Below are 27,701 nucleotides of genomic sequence, written 5' to 3' on the forward strand. Positions count from 1 at the left end.
TCCCTTTTTAAATATGGGGGCATAGGAATGAGCCTCTCAATGCATCTGGAACTTGCGCCAAGAGGAAAGCCTGGTTAAATAGCGGGGTGAGTAGCATTGCCCAGTCCTCCGGAGAACATTTAAAGATTCTAGCAGGAAGGCCATTTGGGCCTGGCGCTCTGTCGTATTTCATGCCCTTGATGAGTGCACACCTGGGCTGGCATGGTTAGGTCCTGTTGGTTCAGTGCATGTGGCTGTATAGGATTGGGGCACGTGGCATTTTGTCTACCGGGAACAGTACCATCAAATAGCCGTAGTAAAATCAGGAGTGCAATGGCAATACACAAAACTCCGACTGGTACACTGCCTTATTACTAGGCCTGAGAAGTGAACTACGCTCCATTCTCTGAGTTTTCTGCACTCCGCGCAGCTCGCATAGTGCAGAAAACTGAGCTCTGCGTAGTGCAGCCGAGTTTTTTTCTCCGCCAACCAACGGTAAGTTGCCGAGTGCGAGCTGCCGCTCGGGTAGAATTTCTACTAGAGAGATCAGCGCAAACAGCAGTTTCCACTGTACTCCGCCACTTGAGGAACTCTGAGGAGTTTGTCACTTTGCGGAGTTCCGCATAGCGAAACACTGAACTTCACCCAGGCCTACTTATAACATGCTATAAATCAAGTGGCAAACCCATACCAAATGGCTAACATGCCACAGGCTCTCTTAAATGTTAAGGACTCAAATACCTCAACGACAGAATCAACTTCCATGTACCCAAAAGAAAGCTCCGATCTTCCAACCTCGCACTGCCCGAAAGCCCGCGCATCCAGAGAGCCAGAGCAGGCGGACGATCCTTCTCTCACATTGCAGCCAAGACCTGGAACGAGCTACCGGCAAACATCAGACACCTTCAGGAAGATCCACAAGACCTGGCTCTTTGGGTAGACAGATCTGCGCCCCCCCCCCTCCAAGCGCCTTGAGACCCTCACAGGTGAGTAGCGTGCTTACAGTTCCCTGATTGATTGACAAACGGTTCCCCCCCACCAAGTACTTAGTCTAGGAGATATGTCACCTCCTGACCAGTACTTTTCCTGCAACATTTTCCTGCAACAAAGCCCCTCCCTGAAAGAGAGCGCACGCGTTCCTCTACCCCCTGCTCTAGAAATTTCCTGTCACATGTCTACAAGGAGTAGATCATGGCAATCAAAGCCTGAAAGACTGGTTGCGACATAAAAAAGGAGTGGAGTAATCGAAATTGCCAGTATGTAATCTGGCCATTACATCCACCTCCTAAACACTGTCTTGGATCAATGTAGATGTACAACATAAGGCTTCAGCAGACAATTGCTGGAGCAGATTAGGTTTATTTGGAAAATGCGTGAAATAATTATTCTTTAATAAAGCGAGGATGTGCCTTCTCAAGGCATGCACCACCGATTCAAAGGAGAAAAAATGAAAAGGTGTTAAGAACCCATCGGGGCGCGAACCTGTGTAGATATGTGTACATATCATCTAGTTTTGTGAGCGGTGCCACTAGCGCATCTGGCAGGTTTACAGGGAAAGTGCGAGTACAATAAACAATGATACGGTGCAGATGACCACTCAAATTAATTTCACATACCCTCCACCTGTTTAACAGATCTTAAAAACAACACACAGAAAGGCATGTAAGTGACGTTTTCATTCTCATGTCAATGTTCACCTTGAGTGTACACCATTATCATGTCTGCTTGTAAGCTTGCTCACGTTTTTTGCTCGTATTGCCTTATTTAATTTTCATGATGTCACACCACAATGATATTACTTATGATACAAATTGTTTCATACTACACTTACGGTATCCCATTCCGTTTTACAGTGTCAACTCCCTGATGAAGGGCATGACCCTAATGCCCGAAATGCATTGGATAGGATAAATGATGATGACATTGCCTGGGATAAAAACGTTTGAGAATATGTGAAAGGATAACAAATTATGCTCGAAATTAAGCTAAATTGCTAATGAAATAAATTACCTGCAAACCATTGAATTAACAGAGTGGAAGTCTTTCTTTCTGTGGAAAAGACAACAAAATGTGTGACCATAAAGGGATGACTCTAGAGAACCTCTAGTATCACTTTTTCAACTTATGTTCTAGACGCCGTTGGACCCTCGGCGCCACATTTTGGTGCACCATAAAAATCAACTGAACCTAATATAATCAAAGGTACAACAAATCTGCTGTGCATCTATCCAACCAAACAAGCAAGCAAAGAGCATTCACATTACGAAATGACAGAGATGAACTACAGTATAGAAAATGACAAAGTACGGAAATCATTTCAATCTGGCCATCATATACTGCCAATTTAGAAAAGCTACTTGTAATTGTAAAGCTTGTCTCCATGTCTGATACAAGACTTGAAATGTTTTTAAATAGTATTTCATAATAGGAGCCTATTCAGTTTAAGTGCTTCCAGGTAAGGCAACTATGGCAAAGGGAGAGAAGATCAGCACAGTATCACACAGTCACATGGGGAGCTTAGTTTATCTGGCTCCAGAGCAGACATCGCAATCCTTTGAGCGTATCAATCCTACAAGGTTCTAATACCGGTGTATAAAAGAAAGTATTTTAAGAGGTTCGTTAAGAACACAATTTTCCTTCAATAGCCCAGGTTCGCCTTTGCTATCATCATTCAAATATTAGTTTGATCACTGCTAATAATGTACTGGTATTGTCGCAACATATCACTCCAGGTTGGTCTTCTGCAGAGCCCACTAGGGTTAAGACATTGCCATTTGATGGTCAAGTTCACACGGATCATACCTTGTAATTTGGGCACCCAGACCTACTATCCAAATCAGAATCGACCTCCCCATTGGGTACGTACCCTCTCTGTTCTTCTCAGGATGCACTGACCCCTGACAAAATGTGTTTTCAGGTGGTCCTATGTATTATCTATCCCATTCAGCAACGTCTCACAAACTATTAAAAAACCCGATTGCCGATTTAATTACAGATAAGAAGTCCGGAATCAATGCCACAATCTGAAAAACAAAAATCTGAGGGGCGTTACGCGGTCTGATATTTGGAACAGCTTCCGGCACTACTGTTATTTATATATACACACACACACACACAACGCTGGGATATACATAAATCATGACATTACAGAAAGTCACTAAAGCATTGGCTGCGGTCATCACTGTAGTCTTTTCAAACCACTACCAAATTATATAACGTCACACCTTGAAAATGGATATAAATTGAACAGCTTGCTTCAACAACTATATAATGAAGCATTATCTTTCACACATCTGTCATTGTTCCCATTTAATTCCAATGTAGATGTGTCTGCATTGATAGAAAATATATTCAATTCTGAAATTTATTAGGCCATTCTTGGTGCTACCTACACTTTTCAAAGAACTGATTAACATTTAAAGAATTTTTGTTTCAATTTACACAAATACACAATGTAGCACGCTTTAGTACAACACCGATTAAACCTGTGAGATAGCAAAATACTTTAGTACATGACCTTCCCACGAATTTACGTCAGTATAAAGGATTCTTGCACTTGACGAAATGGCACGCAACCAGTTTTTCTCACACACGTTAAAAAAAAAAAAAAAAAGGGTGTGTCAACACAACTGCTTTCTGAGAAACACCCTTTCAAGGTGTAGTTACAAAGGTTTCATTTTAAGGCCAAGAGGGATATTCAGTACACAGAGGTAGAAATTAGATTTCATCCCATCAAAATGGCATGGGGGGTGGTGGTGGGGGGTGGGGTTGAGAATGGTTGGCTGCCTGGGAGGTACAACTAAGGCAATCAGTGAGTGTGGTCTACTAATGGCCCTGGTAACTCTCACCCCACCTGTCTCAGTTACATGTACCAACAGGTATCAATAACTTTGAGGGAAAGAGCTACTGGGGATTACAAATGCAACACAGATCATCCCCTTAGAGATATGGAATTATCAGAGAAATTAGTAATTCCAGGCCAAAATCCCCAAGTAATTCCTAATTTCTCCCCAGGATGTCACCCAGAGATATCCGGGGAAAACGAACTGATCTATGATGTTCTGTTGGATCTCATAATTCCAAAGGGGTCTTTAACTCTAGCTATCAGCCCATCAGAATAAGAAACCCATCAAGAGAATCTCAAGCCACATCCTGTGGGGTTGTTTAATAAAATCGTCAACTCGGCTCAAGATCACAGCAGATTTACACAAGAAAAATAACTTTCAGCTAATACCGATACACTTTAGTGATGAAATCCCCCTTATTGTCAACTCCCAGGAACTAATCAGCACTTAATTTTGTTCTGCTAGCAAATAACGTAATCGTGATGGCATTCTAACACAAACCTTGCAGCGCAAACTGTAGGAAAGAGCATCTCCTCCTAGGAATTAGCTGCACTGCACCAACGTCATGTAGGAAAATGAACATCTTGTTCTGCTCATCCTCAAAGTTGTTTTTTTACCAATACCTTAAATGTTACCAGAATGGTGTTCTTAGGACCAAACTACATTCACTTTGTTGTGAGTGATGGAGAAGGTAAAACAAAATTCTGTATACCTCCTCTAAATTGCATGAAATTAATTACGTAATCATTCTAAATCTAACTTGCACTAACTGGTTTGCAGTGAAATTTACTAATCAACTTTTACACCTTAATAAACACGAGATACACATGGGACTAAAATGCTAATTGCATGGCAGAATAATTAATTATGGTACGCAAACTAACTTTTGATTGTGGTGAAATAGAAATATTGCATGATTTATGTTGCTTTGAGATTGTTTGTGCTTTAAGGATTACAAATTGGTGAGTATGATCGCTTTAAATGTTGCTACAGCTAGGGAAATACTAAAAATTATTGGGATTAGAGTGGGTTTAAACGTTAGAATCTCCATTTCTATATTTTAATTACTGTTATATCTGTTTTTGCTTAAGCTGGCATTCGGGCCTACTAGGCAGCAGTACCCAAGATGGAGTCTCTACCAAGACCGCCACCATGTGAGCACAATGGTTTCTGCGCAGAATCGGATGGCTATGGAGATCTCCAAATGACCTCAGACCTGCGACACCGTGTTCCTATTCAAGGATGAACGTGTTTGTCTGCCAACTGATGAGGCTGTGAGAACAGCTGAAGGGACAATTCAGAACCTGTGGAGAAATGTCTTCTCTCATTCTAAATGTTACATTTGCAACTTTCGCCTGGGAGAAAAAGGAAATTGTACAAATTACGCCTTCCTATGCCAAGTCTCATGGAAAACCAGTTTACCCTGGGACACTTCAGAAAAACCTCACACATAACCCCGAACTGTCCAATCAGAACATTTCTCTACCCCTAAACTGTTGCACGTTAGCATGAAGTAATAGGGAAAAAGGGTATATAAGATCTTCATCTGCCAAAGGGGGGTGGTCATCAGGCTGATCTTTCATGGCGTTGGGTCTGCATTGAGCTGATGAAGATATCCATGGTTTGCCTTGGGTTTCTTTGGTTTTCGTCAAGTTATTTAATCTGACGGTTTGATCTTTGTTGGGGGTCGGACAGCTTATATTGTACCAGAGAATGCGGATAACTCCCTGTTCATTCAGAAAGTTGCCGACGCTTGCTAATTGGTAACTAATTAAATGCGCCTCTAAATTTTTTTTTGATAATCACATTTTTTTATTTCTTTATAGAAAGCAAAATCAAGGGTGACATAACAATTCGTTGAACTTGGCATCAAGAAACCATTCATGAAAGCATGGACAAGCAATTGCAAGACCCACCCCTCCACCCCTCCACCCCTGCCCCCCCCCTCTTAAAACAGGCCCCCAAGCCATTTCCCCCATACTTTACGGAATTTTTTGGGGCAGCCCCGAGCAGCATACAATGACCACTCCTGAGCGGCACACCAGTCCACACCTCTTCTCCAGGTAGCACCCCTGGGCGGATCCGGCTGTTTCCACACGGCCGCGATATCCCTTTTGGCCACCATTAGGGCAGTGGTTAGAAAGTACTTGTCATTACGGGACCCGTCTAGCCCATCCGTTATGCCCAGCAGAGCCATTCTAGGGTCATGGGGGACCTCCCATCCCAGGACTTCAGTTAACTCCGTTTCAATCGTGGCCCAATAACTCTCCAAGCGGGAACAAGACCATACCATGTGGAAGAAGTCTGCCGGATCTACCCCACAGCGAGCACATGAGGCGTCCAGGCAGAGGCCAGCACGATATAAGCGGTTCGGAGTCAGGTAAGCAACGTGAAGGTAGTAAAGTTGGATGAGCCGCAGCCTAGCGGAAGTGGTAAGTGATCTGGGTGCCATAAGGGCGTCCCTCCAGTCAGCATCGTCCAGGGGACCCACCCAGGACTCCCATCGTTGTTTCAGTTCGCTCCAATCTACCGGGGTATTGTTGATCTGAGATTTATAGATGCAGGATATACCCCCCTTCCCCAGACACCCCAACATCACCGAAGCCTCGGGCGGGCTATGGGCTGGGAATCTGGAGTCCAGAGGGACATGGGCCTGGACCACATGACGCAGCTGAAGATACTTATAAAATAGCGAAGGTTGTAAAGAGAAGCGGGTCTGAAGCTCCTGGAAGGAACACATGTGGCTGCCCCGCCAGACATCACCCAAGCTGGAGATCCCGAGAAGGTCCCACCGTCGGAATCCTTCAAGCCCCGCCACCTCCCGCAACCAAGTCCCGTCCCGTGCCAAAGTGGTGTGAGCAATGTCTTCTTTCCCGACCAGCGGGTATGCCGCAAGGCGGCGCGCCACGCCAGAAAGGGGGCCCGCACAACATCTGGGAGCAACCGGGAAACAGTCGCCCCATAGAGCATGTTTTGGATAGAAGAGAACCCGGTAAGTTGCACCTCGAGTCTGTAGGCCGGATCCTCCCACCCGGTCGAGAACCAGTCGTGAATCACCAGCAGCTGGGTGGCCAAATAATACAGATAAAGATTGGTCATGCTCAGGCCACCGTCGTACGAGGGGACCCGGCAGCGATCTAAGGCCAACCGGGGCCTGCCGCCGCCCCAAAGAAATTTAGTCGCCATCTTATCCAGTTCCCGGAACCACGGGCGGGGGAAAGGGCACGGAGTGTTTTGTAACATGTATAGGAACTTGGGGAGGATCATCATCTTACAGAGGGCGACCCTCCCCAACGGGTTCAACGGGAGCAACTGCCATCTAATCATATCTGATCTGGTCTTGTTGACCACAGGGCCACGTTGAGGGCCCAACAGAGTTCCGGAAGGAGGGTGACCCAGATCCCCAGGTATTTAAATGAGAGCCGCCGGAGGGGAATGTCAGATTGCCAGTCGAAACACTCCCTCGACGGGTGCAATGGGACCAGCACGGATTTCTTGGGGTTCAGATGAAGACCCGACGCGTGGCCAAACCGACGGAGAATCCGGCGGACCTTGGGCCCCGAGATCGCCGGATCAGAAAGATAGAGAAGGACGTCGTCAACGTAGAGGGCAATTTTGTCAGGGATCATACCTGGCCACTCCAACCCGCGGATAGTGGGATCCGACCGGATCAGCGCAGCCAGTGGCTCCACGGCCAGAGCGAACAGGAGGGGCGAGAGCGGGCAGCCCTGTCGCATCCCCCGACCAATGGGAAACGGGCGGGATAGAGCCCCATTGACCAACACACGGGCTCGCATACAGGACACCGACCATAGCGCGGAACCGGGGACCGAAGCCCATTCGCTCCAAGATATCACCCAAGTAGGCACACCCCACTGAATCGAAGGCTTTTTCAAAGTCGACCAGCAGAAGGGCCAGATAGGGGGAAAGTCGCCCTCGGTGTGCCAGGGCGAGGTGCAAGCGCCGCAGGCAGTGTCTGGTCCCCCGGTCCGGCATAAATCCACATTGGTCCGGGTGGACCAGGGAGGTAAGAGACGGGCGTAACCGCTGCGCGAGAATCGTGGCGTAGATCTTGAGTTCAGTATTAATAAGGGATATCGGCCGGTAGTCGGAGCAGGACTGGGACGTGGGCTGCGTCTTGGTAAGGACAACTATGGTAGCTGTATCCGTTTCAGGCAGGAACGAGCCCCTCTCCACCACTTCTGCAAACAGGTCCCGACGCCTCGGGCCAGGGTCTCACGATAGTGAGCATAGTATTCCTGTGGGAACCCATCCGGTCCCGGGGTCTTCCCAGGCGGCTAATCGCCTCCTCAATTTCCTGCAGCGTAATGGGCGAGTCGAGGGTCTCACAACTCTCCTGTCCCAGCCGCCCGAGCACCGCCCCATTCGCCCCCAGCAACTCCGCAAGGGAGATCTCGGAAACCCGGGGGTTAGTATAACTGGGAATAATAGTCAGCAAAAGTTTGGGCCATTGCCACCGAGACCGTGTGGATCCCGCCTGCGGAATCTTTGATGTCAGGAATGATCCTGCCCGCCCGGGGGTAGGTGGCCAGCCGGTGGAGGAGTGTACCATTCTTATCGCCCCATCCGTAGACCCGGGCACCGAGGAGCGCCACAGAGTCTTCGCCGCCTCCAGAGAGTGTAGGCGGATCTCTTCCCGTAGAAAGGCCAGGCGGCGCGCCCGCGTGGCGTCTTCCAACGCCCCCTGGTTTCGCTCGAGCTCCAAAGCTTGAGCTTCGCAAGCCGCGAGTTGTTGCGTTTGTGCACGTCGCTGCTGTTGCACATGCCCCTTTGCAGCCCCCCTAATAGTCGCCTTTCCGGCCTCCCAAAGGATGGCAGAGGAGGAGACGGAGCCCGCATTGTGAGAATAATAATAATCCGCGATCTCGCCACCGACCACTTTCCGAAATGCTTTGTCGTGAAGGAACCAAGCATTCAGACGCCACATCGGGCGGGCAGAAAGGGGAGGTGGGCCAAGAGCAAGGAGCACCGGCGAGTGGTCCGAGAGGCCTCTCGGGAGGATGCGTGCATCCTGCACCCCCGCGCATTCGGTGGACGGAACGAAGAGATCATCGATCCGGGCGTGGGAGTGGTGTGCCACCGACGTGTGGGTGTATTGACGGGTCTGTGGGTGCCAAATCCTCCAGACATCACACAGGCCTTGAGATTCAGCCCAGTTCGACAGCTGCTTCGTGCGAGCGGCTCGGGCAATGGAGATCGGTCTCGTCGAGTCCAGATGGGGCGCGTTAACAGCATTGAAGTCTCCTCCTAGAACGAGTGAGCCCGCGGGAAGCGTCGGGAGGAGGCCCGCAGTGTAAGAGAGGGCCGACGGTAAGAGGGATGGTGCCGCATAAAGGGACAGCAAGGTGAGCGGTCGCCCCTCAAGAGTACCACAAACCGCCACCACCATGCCCTGGGGGTCCAAGTGCACCTGGGCCAGGACGAAGGGAAAGGACCTGCGGATCCCCTCGCAAAACCGGAGTGCCACACCCTGACATAGCCGTAGCGGGTGAGAAAGGGACATTTATTGCCTAGGGGATGGGTCTCCTGGAGAAGGAGCACATCAATCTCCGCACGTTGTGCATATTTAAGGACCGCCATGCGTTTAAAGCGATCTAACAGATAATTGACATTCCAGGACAATACGCGCATGGCGGCCTTAGGAACGGGCGGATCAGCCATAGTCGTGGACCGGAGAAGGGGGTCAATGGAGGCGCGGCTGCGCGAGCTCCCGGAGAAGAGGGACAGCGGGACATCGAACAGGAGAGCAGGTCAAAGGTCACATGATGCCTTGGAACAACAACAAAGGGGGAGTCACCCCCCACCAACAAAACCCTCCCTAGGAGGAAAAAACTGCCCCAAAACAACCCCAATCTCCCACCCTATACTTCGAAAACAGAACTATCTGTTGCCCTAACGAAATGGAACAGCCACCAAGCTAAAACGCTCGGGCTTGAGCACTAGTGGACCCCCGATACAGCAGAACACAAACATGATTCACCTGCCCTGGCCGAGAGCAACAAACACAGCGGAGCACACCAGCCCAGTCCCTCCAACCAAACACAGACAGCAGAAGAATGTCAAATGGTAGGGCTGCGAGAAAGGTCCGCGGTGTCCATAGGCACGGCAGGCCGGGCCGCGGAATCCAGCAGCCGGGGTGACCCGGCCAGCCGCCCGGCAGCCGCGGGCCTGGCGGGTGCAGCCGAGGAGGCAGAAGAGGCCCTCGACCCCCGGCGCGGCTGCCCCCTGGAGCGTGTGATGACCGCCTCTCCCGCTGTGCGCTCCCGGGGCAGCGTGCGGCGCCGACGGCGGGGCCTCGATGACCGGGGCATCTCCCTCCCCACCCCGCCCGCCGGTGATCCGCATCCAGAACGGTGCAGAGAGTGCTCTTCCGTTAACCAGGACCAGGCCGCTCGAGGCGTGTCGAAAAACAGTGTCTTGTGTTGGAAGATGACCTGAAGGCGGGCCGGGAACTGAAGCTGGTATTGAAGGCCCAGGGAGCGCATCTTCTGTTTCACCTCCGTATAGGATCGTCGCAGTTCCTGGACTTCTCGAGTGTAGTCCGGGAAGACCATGATCGTATGATTTTGGTATTTGAGGGCGTCCGTGCGCCGGGCCTCGCGAAGAATGGCATCTGTCTCGGAAATTAAGGATCTTGAGGATGAAGGGGGAGCTCCGGGGGGCCTGGGGGCCAGGGAGCGGTGGGCCCTCTCCACCAGGAACGAGGCAGACAGGCTGTCCACTGGCATCCAGGATCTGAACCAGCGCTCCATAAAGTCGTTCGCACGGCCCGAGCGCCTTCTAAATTTATGCTTATTTACTAAATGTCAGATTTCTCTTTGAAAATAAATTGAATTCATATGACCTGTAGTGCATAAATGCCAATGCAGAGAAAATTATGATTAGATAAACAAAAATTGAATTTAATAAGAAATGAGTTTGTGGTTCTTTAATTGATTTCCGAAATTAATCAAATGTTTCCTAGGCTTTAATTGTGTTTTAGCTGGTTCTAATTCACCATCACCCAGTCCAACTAATTGGTCCATCGACCAAATGGTGGAGTGCCTTGATGTTAAGGTCAGGATTCGGTAGGTACACATGTATGAAATGTATATAATGTAAAGAAAATTAATCCGGATAGGTAATAAGGTACCCACATGTCCAGTGCTTTTTCTCCTATGTACGGATTCGAATGAGACGAGTGCGTATTGGTGTTATGGGCCCCACCAATGTATGAGTGTATGGATGAGTAGTTGTGATTACGAATCTGTGACATAGGGAGAATATGTAAATTTTGCCTTTTGCGCTCCATCATGAGAAACTTAGAAACAGAGTTGAATGAAAACCGGTACTGTTAAAGCCAATAGGTCTGCGTTTTATGTGCTAAAGCACACAGCGTTAGCACAATGGTGGGAGACAAGTGGGGCACCCAGCAGGAGCAGCCAAAGCGGGCTTTAGTCGTAAACTAGTATCTCATGCCAGTTCAATGCGAGCATAGGTGGAAGAAAAACCCAAACAGCCAATTGCATTACGTATGTGATAAAAACTCTATTGTGATGATTCAAGATGTGAGTGACAAAGTCTCAAGCCAATAGATGAAAGAGACTGGTTGAGAAAAGCCAATGGCCGAAAGAGGTAGACCCAAAACACACTCTTTATATATTGTTAGCAGCAGATCTGTTGGACAGGTGCACTGTAAAAATCAGACAAAAAAAATATACTTGTATAGATTACAACAATTCTGATGTATCTTGGTACTCCTAATTATCAAGGTGTGTAATGATACTCGTCACTCGCACACTTTTCCTTTTTTTTGTTTTACATTTCTTTATTGATTTCATGAACACATACAACATGTACCTGAAATACAATGCATACTCCCCTTTGCATGTGCTACCTGTCGAAGAGCTAATGGGGTCTGCATGAGGAACACACAAACACTAAAAATTAACAAATCCACCCCCGCTCCCGCGGCCTCCCCCTCCCTGGCTTAAGATATGACACAAAAGATACCATTAGAATGTCTCCCTTACACCGCAGGCCATCATGCCTATGCCTGGGGGTCCTCGGCTGCCTCCCAATCCCTAGGTGTCTTCTGGGGCAGACCTGACAAGACACAATAGCCTCAAATATGTAGGGCAAGTTAGTTCCCTGAATTCCGAGGACAACACCCTTTTCCTTTTAAAGTTAATTCGGATTTATTTATTTTTTAAGTATTTGTTTCTTACTCAATGATTAGGATGCGATTGAATGTGCAGCCACAGGATCAACTTATAATAAGAGATACAGGTCGGAGTACAATCTGGTGCATCTTACCCGATTTTATACAAGCACGAATCCACAATTGCTTTCTTAACAGGTTACCTATTTAGTATTTATTTCAATTGTTTGGTATAGGTCTTAGGTCCAAGCATGGAAATATGCAGCCACCTGACAGCACTTTGTTAGAATCAATGCAAGTCTATTGAGTTATTGAACAACTATTTATGAGGCAGCAGGCACAAAGTAGAACCTTTGCCGTTTGTGACACCGCAGAGGAGCTAAGTTTCGCTAGATGCCTGTTGAGGCCAGCTGCATGGCGATTCAAAGTTCAAATCATAAATGGTGTTGATGTGAGGAGGTAGCTGGTGACGAAAAGAGGCAACGGTGTGCCCTTGGTCATGAACGGTCAGAGTCCCTGAGGTGCATCTTCTATATGTCATTACTTGGCAGTTAGATTCCAAGATGCAAATCAGCAACCAAAGGAGGGTTTTAAAAGATCAATTTTTAACATTTTATGATGCTCAATGATTTGCTGTGTTCCTTGAGGCTCTGAAGGAATTGTTCTGAGCCCAAGTGTCAGAGCATTGCTTTACCAGCCTGTTTTCCCGCACCCAGGAAAACTGGGCGCTAAAACAAAGCTATTCGTGATTGGGCAGAGCAGAACACCACCCCATGCAACTAGTAATTGAGTCCTAAGAAGTATGATTTAACTGTCTCCCAACAAAAAACACAAGAATACCAATGAAATTAAAGTGGAATAGCCAAGTGCAGCTTACAGTAGACACGTGCGTACATAATGCAAAAGACTACAATAGAGTCAAGCTAAAAAAAGAGAACTCGAGCACACAAAGGGCGCTCAGTAACCACTAACTACAGCACACAGACAGAATGACCTCATGCTTCCTTGCGTAACCCATCACCTTCACTGCTTAGCAATTTTGCATCTATACCTCGCCCGTAGTTCTGAATCATGGTATCACATCTCGTAAACAATTGCATGTTAAGCACTTTGGAATTTAAGGTGTGCAGTCTGTAATTGGATCACACCATGTTCCACTAACGCCTTTGTACCTCGATGTGGATAGTCATTCATGCATGGGACACAGCAAGGGCAAAAGAGGCAGAATGAAGCTGCAAATAACCTACACAAAACAGAACACCAAATCCCCCGTGGCTCACAATGTGCACAAGAATGCAAAATGTTTCTCCAAGTCAAATTGCTAAGGATGTACATTAGAAGAAGAAAAGAGAATAGCAGCCTCACTGCTCCCTTTGTTACACCAGCAACCCTGACAACCTTTTAGAGGGCAAGTATGATTAAAAGAGAAATTAATTTCTAAAATGTAAAATTATTACAAACCTAGCGCAGTGAATTAAACGTTATCTCCAATATAATAATAATAATAATATCAACAAGGGTAAAGGTCTACTTATGACTTGCCTGCTGCACCTGGATATTAGGAACAGATTCTTCCATCCAGTATTTACCACTAATCAAAATGACGACAGGAGACAATGCTATGAATGTGCTGACAAAAGAGAGATGTACAAGAAGTCGATACTGCATTCTGACCATTTTCTATTAAGAGAACAACATGTTTTAGATGAGCCATCTTCATGTTTGTTGTGTTGGTAATTTGGAATGTGGCTAGAGCTCTTGCTTTCTTTTAAATCTTGCAATGTTTGTGTTGTAGACATGTAAAGTTATATACTCAAAATCCAGTGGGGCAGTGTGCATATGGCAACCTGCTTCTCATTTTAGCAACCTGGCAGACTTGGTATGATTTCTGGTGCAAAAGATCAATATCACAAGTCTCTTGGTGAGTGAGTATGGCATGCTGCTCACCAACAGAGTAAAATAAATGTTGGGGCATTGGGGACAAACTTAGTGATATTTCTTTTAGCACTTACCAGAGTGTAAAAATGTGTACCCATTTTTTAATCATCCTTTAATTCGTTGTCCTTAGAAAAATGTTATTTTGTGATATGCTTGCTCAAAAGGAAGCTTGTTAGCAGAGACTGGCAAGTTTCTCCTGACCTTTGTAACATGAGGTAGGCCAGATGTAGAGCATAAATTGTGTTCAATCGAGGGTAAGAATCAGGTCTTTGACTGAAGACTGTAAAGAGGTGGGCACTGGGAAGACTGTCCTATCCATAGAATGAATAATGGGGTTTTGGACTCGCAGACTAAGAAAATAATTAGCTGGAAGTGATGGATGTTCTGACAATATTATAACTGGTGCTTTTTAGATCTCGGCTAGCGAAGGCTGCGCTTGCGCAGTCTCGCTCGCGAGATTTAACGTTTTTTAGTACGGGGCTTGAACCCGACCCTCTTCTCCATTGGCTGGCTTCCTAAACGGAGGCCAGCCATTGGAGGAGAGGGGCGTCTGTCCGTTTAAGCCCCGTCTTTTTCGGATTCGGGGACGTGTTTTTACTTTCTTTCTCTCCTCTGGAATGTAAACATTCCAGCCAATGGTAAGAGGAAAGAAAGAAAAACACGCCCCCCCCCCAATCCGAAAATGCCACAGCGTTTCTCCGAGGCATTTCTGCTTGACCTCGGAGAAAGGCGGTGGTGTTCATGGCGTCATCCCCGTCCACCACTCCCCCTGCTCTCTGCTCCCCCTGTGCTCCTCGGTATGTAGTTTGATGGTAGTCAGCCGTTCTGACCTAATATGTAACGGCTGACATGTTCTCTGGCAAACATGCATTATTTACTACCAGTTACTTCTATGTGTTTTACAAGCCCGTTGGCCGTGCGCAGTACGTTGGTGTGGTGTGAAGGTAACTGTTCAATGCGTTTTCAATAATTGTGAATCTCGCTCCTGAAGTGGAATGAAAATGTCCTTTGTGTTCCGTTAGCGAGATCCTAAGACGTAATGAGGGTTTAGGTTTGGCACCGAACGTTTTGTAATCGTCTATTCATTCCTTTCCCTTGATCTGCTATTTAACATTTGGACTATAGAAACGTCTCCATTTTAACCAGTAATATCCTAAACATTTGATATAATATACACATGGGAAATGTAGGAGATAATTATTATGGGATTATTACTGCCCAACTGTCTGCTTACTAATTCTTTTTTGAGCCTGCTAACTTTGCCGCTTCAAAATCCCAGCCTAGTGTGTTGATTGCCCCCCTAAGGTGCAATACCCCAATCATAGACTTGATTAGGGCGGGATATGTGTATGTGATGGGGACGTTCATCTAGCTCCTGACATCTGCCTGTCCGTGAGAGATGGACGGTTGCCACCCTAGGATGAAGGAAATGAGATGGGCGCAATAAACTGCTGTGCTTCACGTCACAACGTAAAATGAGTGTCAGATAAGTGCAGTTGCGTCTTTGGGCAAATGCATCTTCCAGGTGCACGCTAAACATTACAGATGCTCTAAAATTAATAACAGTATTTTTTTGTACGTTGAACGTTTTACATTGCAGAATATTTTGTTTACGGGGTTACATGCAATACTTCGTCAGCTGGTAAGATCAATACACAGATATGTGGGAGCAGCAAGTCACAGCTGCTGATGGGAACCGCAAATTACGTGTAAAGGTAATTAAATAGGTCTGCAGGTCTCAGTATGCCACGAGTGAGAGCTGTAATGTGTCGTTGTTTGAATAGGTCCTTTGCCATCTGTTGGTTCCTCCAAAGCGTCCGAGGGAAATGAAGATCAGGCTGAGCAGAAATGACCACTTTTACTTGAAATGTGCTTAACCAGTTGACAGATCGTTAGTTGCTCTGTGTGTCCTAAATGTGGTACTGGCTCCAAATCCCATTGTGACTCGCGTGACCCAAGAGGCGAGCCTCTATGAACTTAACGGACGCAGAGAGGTCTTAATAAGAGCAGTGTGCAAATGGTGATGATGTGACATGTTACTACATATGTAAAATGGTATATTGCAATATATGTAAAGTAGTGTAATAAACTGATTCTCCTAAAATTTGCAAGATATATCCTACATTTACAAAGGAGCTTGTAGTTACTTGTTTAAATACTATACATTGATGTTTGTCAAATGTTCACTCGTTCGTATTAAACAACCAGATTGGGGTCGTTGTCTTAGCAAACAGAGAGCGAGAGGAAGGCAGGAAGGCGTTGTCCAGAGTAAACCTGTTGGACTGGTTGACCTTGTTATAGTTCATCCGGGAAGGAAGCTAAAATACTCATCATTGTAATCGATAGAAGAACATTTTATTACGAAAGATGTAGAAACATTTAATAGTGTTTCATCACGGAATGGTGGTGGTGGGGGGGGGGGGGGAAGGGGGGGAACACGTCTACTTTCCCCGACATAAAATACTAGTTTCGGTTTGATGCAAACTTCCTCCTCCAGGTAGATGATAAATAATGTGCCTATTGATGGTGCATCTTGCAAGGCTCCAGGACAGTCTGCTTTTGCTTACGTGACATGGTAGTCCATCTTTTCATGTCTCTAAATTTCCACATGACTTTATTTTTTTTCCCCCTAGTAATTACACTTTGTATTGAGTTTATGGTAAATTGGACCGGAGTGCTCTGGGCTATGCACGATTAAATAAAGTTGGAGCTGTTAGTCCAATCCTGAAAAATGCAGACATTTCAGCTTTTGATATCTTTTTATACGACTAACTGTACTAGTTTATCTTTGCAGATGGTATTCAAAAACAACTTTTAAAGGATTAGCAGAATTGGAAATTAATTTTATCATGCAAAGAACGATAGGAGGGTGACATGAGTTCTCAGGTGTTTGTAAACCTCTGTTGAACGTAAATAGTGATCCAGACCTAGCATGTGGTAGCCAAGCCTAATGTCTGCAAATCTACCCCCAGTATACGGCAGTACAAGAGGAAACACAGTAAAAAGTCTTATTGCGCTCGTTGGTGTTTTTGTGGTGCCAGCACCGAGCCACCTTTGGTGTTAATCAACCGTACTCTAAACAAGTGCAGAATAGTTACAAAATAGAGAAATGGCACCTAAGCGCACACAGTCAAATTTGCAATTGTTAATTCCTTTCCTTGTTAAGTTTCACATTTCTAACTAGTCAAATATAGTCCAAACACAAACAGTACATGTTTCTTGTTTAATTAAGGGAACACATCCAAGTACATCATGATTCATAAGCACCGCAGCCGACATGTTGCGTCCTCCTGGGCTTTTTCAAGGCTGCAAGATCTTGTTAAATAACTATTTTGTCTGGTGATGGAAAAAGGCCTAGTTGAGTGAGGGATGTCCAGCCGGGCCAATCTTGCTCGGCGTCACCATGAAAGGTTCGTTTAGCAGCCTGTGTGTGGGTGCAAATGCAATGTCTCGCATTCAAGTGTGATTAAGCTATTGACATTGTAAATAATAATGCCGTTTCTTTAAATGTTTTAAAAACAAAAATAATGTCATGTGCAATGCCAATAGCTCTAACTTTAACAATGCCGAGACCATTGCATTGTAAATGCTTGTTAAGTTTCTGATAAAGAAATGGCCTTGCAGCTGGACCGGATAATTGTTCAACCTTTCAAGTATAGAAAGTGCTTATTTGTCACATATTTCTATACCCGGTTACCCAGGGACAGAGGGAAGCCTTCTCAGATGGTTAAAGTTGTGCAGTTCTTTACCTAGGATTTACTGCTACTGTTCCAGCTCTCTGTTTCCTTTCTCAAAGTTTACGATAAGAGGTTGTATGATGTACGTCTTGAAACAAGAGAACTTAAGTAATTGTTATTGGCAACCACAACCGAGAAAACCTGTCTGGGAACCTCCTTCCTGTAGCTCTGTAATCTCCATGACCCTCTTGACCCTTCAATGTTTCCCTGCTGAGATCATTGTTATAGGTATTCTATGTAACCATGAAATATATATTATATATATATATGCTCATTGCGTTTCCTGTCACGCAGACTCTCTGGTCACTCGAAGCAGGGACACTCGCTGCAATGATATACATATCTCCCTGGCTGACTGCTCCGTTATTTAAGAGGAAGAATAGATCCTGATTTCCCACACTGGTGACCATCGTTCCTGTGGCGATGCCATGCCACTATGAATGGTGCGTGACAGCCGGTTCTAGTAGTGGGACCAAAATCTTTTTTACCAGATTCCCAGTAGGTAGGCTGTCTGACAGTCCCAGCTAACTCCATATAGGAGGTTATGTGAGCCCTTTCAGCCCCAGAATGAAACCGGTTGTGTGGTTATTGTGCTTGCAAGTGAAGTGGTGTACCCACGTGGGGGCAGGTGGTCACCCATGCTGCGTCTATGTAGCTCCTAAAGTTGTAGAGTGCTTCATGGGGTCAGCCAAAGTCAGCTTTCTCTACTTCCTCTCCAGACTCCCTTCTCTGCTCTTCAGGAGTCTGAAGTAATAAAGGCAGCTCACAGACCAGTGTGTGCCAAATGGCACACAGACTTGTTTGAAAAATGCTCTTCATTTTGTGATGCAACGTATGTATTAATCAGTCGTAGAGCGATGGGTATATTTAGGAGTGTCAAAAAATCTCCTGCCTCATGAATATTAATGGAGATTGCCTTTTGCAACCCTTTGTAAGTGACTACAAAACTAGAGATGGAGGCCTGAGAGGGATAGCAGACTGCAGTACATGTCATCGCTGCCCATGCCATAAGCATTGGAAGTAAGAGTGATGGAGCAAGGACTCGTAGAAAGAGACTTACTCAGAAGCAATCCGCTTGTTTAACTCACTAACATGTTATTAATTACGTTTTGTGTAAAACGAATGCGCACCACAGAAACAAACGGGTTAGTGGAGCTTGCTTATGTGTTTTCTAACGTTAACAACTCAAACGAATTACTAAAACCGCTTTAACCGGGAAATCTTTACTGCACATGCGTCAACTGCATCTACGCAACATGACGAAGTAACGCTTGGGAGGGAAATTCTTGCACATGAGCAGAAGGCACTAAAATGGAGTATTAAAGAATCGCGTGCATGGCACCTGCTTAGCTGAAGCGAAAACTAGCTATTTTACTAATGCTAATGAGGGAAAAGTATTAATAAGTAAAGGGGAATAGAGTAAAGATGGGTGGTATACAGTGAAACCATTTATTTTTTAAGTAACATCTGTCTTTCTGACTTTATTACTAGTGCGCATTTGGGCCTCTTCTGTATAACTGAAGTAAGCTGAATCACATGACAGCTGCACATGACTATTGAGAGTGGACCCAGAAGGAGGACACAGAGGTTGGAAGAGCGACAAGCTCGCAGAGTGTCCGAGCCTGAGAACGGGCGGTCAAAAGTTCAACTAAATGGACCTACATGTTGAATTTTAAACAAATGTTGCAGATGAAATGTGAATGCGGGTGCGAAATAAAGATCATGAATAAAAAATAAAGGGAATGGATTTGCGAACAATAGTCTAACTGAATTTGATGACATAAGCATGGTGTGATGATCTCCCCCCCCCCCCCCCCCACCCCTTGCCTGACCAATTAGATTTCAAATGTTTACGGTATTGAAACTTTAGTGGGTGGTACATGAAGAACGAAAGGTATAATTGAGGTAGTTTTTAGTTAGAGAGACATTTGCGGAATACTGCAGAGCTCAGGATGCTGTCGGTGGTGCCGATGCTGGGAGAGATCCTGTGGGATGCTGATGAAGAACCGAATGCAGAACCTATTTTCATAACTTAATTAGGTTAGAAGAAGATCGTGGAAGAATCGAGGAGGAAGTGTCAGAGGGGTGCTACGCAAGCGTCGGTATTAGAGAGGTCATCTATCCTGTCCCGATTCCTGTCCTGAAGCCTGTGTCGCCTGATCTATCCCGGGGGGCCCTTACCAGTCCTTTGCCCAGGAGGTTGGTCTTCACACCATTCTTGGCAAATATATTTTCCGTGTTATTTGTAGATGTTCTTTTCTCTCGGTCCTCTTCCTTTCTGAGCATTGGTCATTGCTTGTATCTAAAGTATTGTTTAATTGAATTTCTCTCCTAAGAATGAGGGCGACTGAACTGTGCATTTGAGATAGATCACATGAATTTAATTTAGATAAAGATTTTAAACTTTCCTGAGTCTGTGATTATTTCACTTTCAATAAAAGAACAAGTTAGCATATGTCTTTTCACCATCAACTAGTTCAACTAATGGTCCCATCGACCAGAGGAAAGAACTTTTTGATCAGTGAAAGGTTAGTTAGGAATAAAGAAGAACATCTTAAATTGTGGAAATCATAAACTGACTCCAGCGGTTTACTCAATTGTAAGTGTGTTTATGGACCCAGGTGAGTATATGGTAGTGGAGTATCTGTTTGTATGCCGGCGGATCAAGAGTATGGGGCGGTGTGCTGAAACACCCCCATAAAAACCATGCTGGAGTTCAGAAGTGAATGAGAAATAAACAGGCCTTCCAATTTTGTTTATCTTGTCACATTTGCTGTGCATTCAAAGACAGATTGGAGTAGTGTTGTGGAGTGGTGTAGCGTGAAATGACACGGAGAAGAGTTGCGTAGAGTGGGGTATGCATGGTGTGGTAGTGCACTGTTATTACAGCAATCAGAATTTCACAGACACAGTTTAAGTGATAAACTATACCTCACACAAATGATAATGTGTGGAAATCGGCATCACCTAATGTATTGATTTGTTCTGATCCTATTAAATTATTTGTTTCCATCACATTTCAGAATTACAACAAAAAAAAGGTACTTCATTTGTGCTTTCCTATTCTGAAAGATTTGTACAGTTCATTTACATTTTGTTGTGTACTAGAAAAAAACATCCTACAGCATTTTTACATTCCTATACCCAGCTAGGCTGTCACATAAATCCTCACACTTTCCAGTCAGAGAAAGAAAAGTAAACACAAAGCTCCCTGGAAGAAAGAGCCTAACATTTGACCTCTGTCTGAATGCACAGCAAATGAGACAAGAACAAAATTAATAGGTCTGTTTGCAGAAAGCAAGCACTTTTGGAAGAATACAGGAAGCAGGCTATGCTCCACTGGAGGGACAAGCTCAAGGTGGACAGTCTAAATAAAATAAATAAACCCAGCAAATATAAAGCAAATGCGAGTAACAAAACAATGCCACGGGTAAGCAATGGGCAGAATGCATTCCACAGGAAGCTTTCAGGATGGCCCAAAGAATTCTTAAGCAAGACTTCGACCTACAAATCCAAGGCAAAAATGGGAGGAGGTTTACTCAAGAAATAACTCCATTCCAAAGCAATGCAATAGAGACATCTGCAGCTGAATCAGCAGAGAAATAGGAATATCTGTATTTGTCTGGTGGCTGGAATGAAGTAATCTAGTCTGGATTCAACCTTGCTGAAGTGAGCGGAACATAAACAAAACTTCAGTTTCTTGAAATTGTAAACAGAGAATCATGGCATCACAATACTTTTGAATAGATTTTTGCCCTCAAATGTGAAAAATATACAGCCACAACGCACGTACCTTTTCCACTGTAATAAACTTGCTGATACGATCATCAATCACAGCACTAGACAAACACCTTGCTATTTTTTTTTTTTTTGGTACTTACGTAGTGCATAAGCTGCCATTATTATGGGCAGATTTCTGATGCAGGAGAAATGAACTTGGATAAGGATCTGGGGCCAGATGCTTCAGTAACTGACCCTACACCAGATTAAAGGGAATGGGGGGGCAAGTGGATTTATTAGTAGTACATCCATGGTAACAGAGCCTATGTGATTAGGTATCAGCAACAAAGACAGCCAGCGTTTGTTTGGGAGTTACATTACTAGTATGGGTATGCGTGGAAATGTGCATTCTTTCAAGTAGGAAGAATTCCCTTTGACAGCCATTGTTCACGCATATAAGAAAAGTAAATGGGTCATCAACTGGCACATAATTAGGATGCTGTGCGATGTAACAACAACAAGCATTGGACTAGACAATAGGTCTCACCTTTTGGACCTTATAAGTGTATAGCCATGCAGCACATTATCCTGGGATAAATACAATACAATGTAAATTATGTTACATCATTAAGTGCGTGTTTATTTTCATGCATATTGTATTGTGTCTAACAGCACTATTTTAAACACAGTAAATTAATTGCTAGGATAACTTGGTGTGTTATGACCAAAAGACGTTTCCCATTAAAAAAAGATACATTTCCCCAGGAGTGGTGCCTCGTTAAAGTCATCAAGACCAATCAACGAAAGCAACTTCTTATGTACTGACCAATAAATATGGCAAGAACTATAGAAAATAAAAGTTTACGGAATGAACTGAACAACATTTCAAATAAACCTGAACGTTTTATCGAATACCTATGCTCCCAGCACCATAGAATACTGTAGGATCCTCGCCTGCGTGATGCCATACAGTAAACTAAGCCAGCCACACAAAGTAAGTATAGCTTGCTGCCACTGCATTGCAAAATTATACAAGCAACATTCTAGGATTTGAAATACCACCACCAGGATACATATGTTTTTAACAGGCACACTATCTGCTGCGCTAGCGATCATTATTCTGGGACCCAAAGCCATTTTGATTTATGGGTAGTTTGTATAGGTAAAATAAATATATATATCAACAATGTTTGTTCCCGATTACTCCATAATTGTATGCAAGCCAGTACTTTGTTCTCTTTCTCGAACTTTTATGTTGTTGCATATGACTGCCATTGCCTTGGGTTTGGGACGCACAGTACTTTTTATTTTATTTTCAAAAGGCACTTTGTTTTCTAACTTCAGTCTAGTGAACATTCCATGGGGTGTGTTTGATTGGCACGAATCGAGGCAGAAGTTTAAAACTGGAGAGAATGGAAAAAATAAATGTTAAACAAAATGGGAACCACCAGGAAGATTTGGAATAGCTGGTAGAGTCAGAAGGAAACTATTATGAGCTAGTAAAAGGGCTGGATGAGCTCGATTAGGGAAATTACAGTTTTTCAGGGGTGCTGGTAAACAAAATGAAAATAAATAAGGTAGCGGAGAGAAAGATTTGCTTTTTTATTTAGAACCGCTGGACTAAAGATATTGTGGACTTGGGGGACGACGGCGGTCAGGAAGCCTTAGCACCCCCCCTAGAAAATCGCAATCTCCTCGAGACCAAGGCTGGTAGAACTCAAAGTACTACATAGAATATACTCATCAGGTCCAACTCTTGTGAAAATGGGTTACAGAGACGGCGCTGAGTATTGGAAACGGTGTGCCCAAGAGGGTACATTTATCCATACTATCTGGGAATGTATCCACGTTAGAAGATATTAAACAGCAGTGATCCAATGCATGGGGGGAAGTGCTAGGAACAAAGATAGCACCCAAGATAGGACTATGTCTTCTAAATATCTGGGAACCCACAGACCTAAATAGTAAAGAGAAAACCTGGGTGATGCTGGGAATGATAGTTGCTACGCGTAACATTGCCAGATTGTGGGGAGCACAAGAAACACCAACAATTACTGCATGGAAGAGCATAATGGATTGGTGCATGTTAATGGAAAAGACAATATATGAATCAATGGGTTGTCCCAAAAAGTAGTAGCAAATATGGGGAAAGTGGAATGAGTATTGTGGAAACATTTGTGAGCCTCCACAGGTGACGCATCACCTCACTTCCATCACAGAATGAGTAACACAAGGGAGGAACAGTATCACCATATGGAAAGATGCTAGAATAAGATATGATTAAGCATGACTCATTATAAATACATAGCTCTGTATAATGATTTGCAATAAGGATCATAATGTGTTAACGTTGTCGTCAATAAAAAATAAAAGATTACAACAACAACAAAAACGTGGGACTGCCTTTGCAAATAAATTACACCCAACCCTCACAGCTCAGGTAAACCAATCCTGTTTTGTACTTTGCGTGAAGTTCCGCTCTGGTAAATGTAGGAACGACAATGAGGTGAGAGTAATAACATGTTTACCCTGCTTACAGTCTGCCAAAGTGTCAACTCTGACAAAAGCCCTAGCATTCCTCCTTGCCAAACAAAAACTATGCTGCAGCCAGCGCAGGCATCGCTTTTTATTTTCGGGTGGAAGAGCGGGACGGGAAAGCAAGAACGGAGGGTTGGGGAGAAGGGGTAGGCAACATGGAGATGTGATGGGGGGGGGGGGGGAGAAGGCAGGAACACTGTAAACGAGAGAAGCAACCAACCACCAGTGCTCACTCGTGCCTACATCACAGCACCCCAGCACCTCCTTCCTTGGAGCAGCATGGTTGGGGTACATTTGGGCTATTTGTGGCAGGCTTTGGGTAACTCCTCTTCACCGTAAGCTGCTGTCACACACGTTTGCCAGTGTCAAAAGCCTCAGGACAAAAAAAGAGCATTCAACAGAAGGAGGCACTCTGAACACACTTCTGATGCCAGCCTAGCCATCAGTGCTCATTTGTGCCTACATAACAGCGCCCCAGCCCCTCCTTCCTCAGAGAGGCACGGTTGTACTACATTCGGGCTATTTTTAGTTAACCATCAACTAACAATCAATTAGAAATCATGTTGTAGGATCACTCTAAGGAACCATGCTGTTATCAAGCAGTTGGCGAATATGTCCTGTACACACTTTACATGGGAATTTAAAGTAAGTTAACTGCAAACACTGAGGAACTAGTAAATATTAAATTAAACTAAAAAGGTGAAGGGAAGTCGGACTGGCAAGTGTATCGTAAACAGTTTGATAGGAGTCACTGATGGCCGCATGCAGGCGAGAAAGTGTTAGCTGGCCGGCACCCAGCTCGCTAAAGAATACCACAGTGCAGCTGCCACTCATTTCCTTCTGCTACCACTGCAAACATGTAGGGGCCGCAATCTTAATGGCAGGCTGACTCAAACCACGAGAAGCTATGGATATAAATCACAAACGGACGGGTGGGTGTTTTGCTTCTATGATGACCGAGCGTAATTGGATCCATCTGCAAAATCACACGTTACCTTTTTTTTAAACTGAAACATAACATGCAGTGTCTGTGCAGCAGGCGATGTGCTGATAAAATAAAAGCCACACAGGTGCTGTGTTGATAAAATGAAAGCTGTACGTCAAAAATCACACACACGCTACCTTCTTGATCAAAAAAAAAAAGTGCAGAAACAAACACGTGGTGTCTATGAAGCGGTCGCAGTGCTGATAAAATAAAAGCAGCACGGATGCCATGCTAATGAAATCAAAATTGCACGGCCTCCATGCTCACATTAAAACTATGCCTTTAGGCTGCCATGAGCAGGAAACAAATATAAAAATTATACTCAAGAAAGAACACAAACACTCAAGTGGAAAGATACCAGTACTTAGGCACTGCTCCGTGGGAGGAAACAAATGAAAACAAGGAGGGACAAAAAGCAAAGATTAACCAGTAGCAAACGTGTTTTAAAGGACAAAAGGTGTAACGAATAAAAAAGGCAAATGGGTGGGCAGTAAGCCCACAGTGTGAATACAGCATGTAACTGAGAGACAGCACATGCTCTGCCATGGCTCGACCTAAAAACGATTCTGAAAGGAATCAAAACCCCAATTTAGATTTAGGACCTAATTATTCAGTTTTATCTGTCACGTGCCCACACACTGTGAAATATTATGTAAAGACAGAAAAACAGTATAATGCTGTTTAAACGTGCATGTTAAAGTTTCACAATTGTATCTGGAAAAGACCTACAGCCTGCTTTAAAAAAAAAAAAAGGTCTCAACGCGGTTTGTTTTAAGTGTTTTTTCCTCTTCATTGTATTCGAGATGAGAAAGTCCTGCCTAGGATATGTAACAAGAAATTCAGAGCAGCAAGAATGTTTTCCATTGTAGTCTGTTAGTTTGGCATGAGAAGTCACAAACAACAGGAAAGAGCTGTTCTTTAAATAAATGTATGTAATCTGGGTGGGACATAATGGAAAAGCAGGAAGCTTTTTCTATTGTGAACATTGTATTAAATATGGATTTAGGCCAAAATTAGTATTATAAGAAGTAGATCCAAAGTGTATGTTAGTTGAGACTGACTTGTGCTTCGTTCATAGCACATCACTCTCCCAGCTGAATTAGCCTGGCATGTACAATAAACCTTTTTGTACTCCCTTTTGTTGCAGATGTGGTGATTAAATGATTTGCACTACTTAAAGGATTTTTTCCCCGACAATTCAATCAAGTAACAAGTTGGACATCCAAAGCTAAAAAACAAATACAAGACCAGCAGGTGATTTCGAAAGCATGGGCGAACCACTGCAAATATTAAAATACCAGATAGCATGAAGGTGATGTTATTCACTAATCAGTGGCAAGACAGTGGAGAATGTGGCAGACTTTCACCTACTAAAAAATGTAAATAAACTTAGCCACAACACTGTCAATGTATTGAAAAGCCATACCTTAATCTAGTTAATAAGGCAAACTGCTAATTTCGTGGAAATCGATTTTAGGTTATATGAACGAGTGAAAATGTACACGCAAACCTGATGGCAATGTACAGAAATACTCTTCCTTTTGGAGAAAAAAACATACAGATTTAGAATTTTTTTCCATGTGCTGACAATTGACACTATATTGGAAGCTACCAAAAATGCCCAGCATCTCCAAAGCACGGTGGGAATTTCAGAATGGATAGTCGGGGTGCACCCATCTATTAGATTAAACAGGGGTGCAACAGATTTTCAGAAGCACACTAATTAAGAAGTGCATTGAATGAAAAAAGTCAATAATAGGATAGATACAAGGCATGTACTAAGATCCAGCAAAAATCGCTGTTTACCATTGTAAGAAGATATAAATTGTGAAAATTATTTCAAGTTACAAAAGAACAAACACATTCGGTTTATATAAAGTGTTCGCACAATACTCGATGTCCTGTACAATCGGCGAAGCTTGCTTGTATTGTGCACCTGAGCCTGTGATGCTTGCATTTTGTATCTTGTGTGTGGTAGATCACAGAGCGTGCACTAGGGGGCTGTATAACCCATGCTGTATTTTACCTTTATGAATCAACGGGCGTCCATAGCTCAGCAGATATTCTCATTTGTACGATTGATTTTTGAAGCCCGAGCTGAATATCACGTGGTACGTATTTTTTTTACTCTACGTTACTGGCACGGAGTCGGAGCCCCAGGAGTGCGAGTTCAAGTTCCCCTTTTGGAACAGCGTTGCTCGCGCCTCCCTTCCAAAAGGATGGAAAAGCAGCATTTCCCGTTGCTATGACTTCGCTCTGTAATCGCTCTCCCCTTTTCCAGCAGTCTCCCTACTCTCATATCAAGCAACCTATCTGCAAATGTTCCAGGCGTGGCCACACACACTCATGAAGCCTAACAAAACACACAGGCCAGAAGCTGGCAGCAGAAACGTGTGGCACTTTCAATCCCATAAGGGAAAGATCCAGGGAGTGTTGTATTGGTCTGCTCCGTCACTGTAGTTTGGGTAATCTAATAATACCGACCTAGACCTTTGTCTCCTAGTTACGCTTACATTCAAGTCAAAATAAAAAGAAATAGCAAATTAGTATTACATATACCCCTCGTGTGATGTTTCCCCTCTCCGTTAATACACATCAGACGTTCAGTACCGTTTGCTAAGAAACGTACTAGGCTACTCAGCTCGCTCTTCTCCGTGGTTCAGAATCTCTTAAAATAGGGCAATAGTATATGTCACAAAAAAGAATCTGCTGGGATTCAAGTTACGATCCACTGAAGTAAGGAGTGTTTCACAGGCAGGGGATGGAAATCCAAATGCAGTATGCGTCAGGGACATTCA

General features: G+C 44.5%; 1 protein-coding gene across 4 annotated transcripts in view; it reads right to left on the reverse strand.

The window, feature by feature from the left end:
• The window catches only part of JPT2 (Jupiter microtubule associated homolog 2), a 239,269-nt gene that overhangs the window by 112,241 nt on the left and 99,327 nt on the right, over nucleotides 1-27,701 (reverse strand). The window lies entirely within an intron of this gene.

The sequence above is a fragment of the Triturus cristatus genome, chromosome 10 (assembly GCF_964204655.1).
Source record: "Triturus cristatus chromosome 10, aTriCri1.1, whole genome shotgun sequence".
NCBI lineage: Eukaryota > Metazoa > Chordata > Amphibia > Caudata > Salamandridae > Triturus > Triturus cristatus.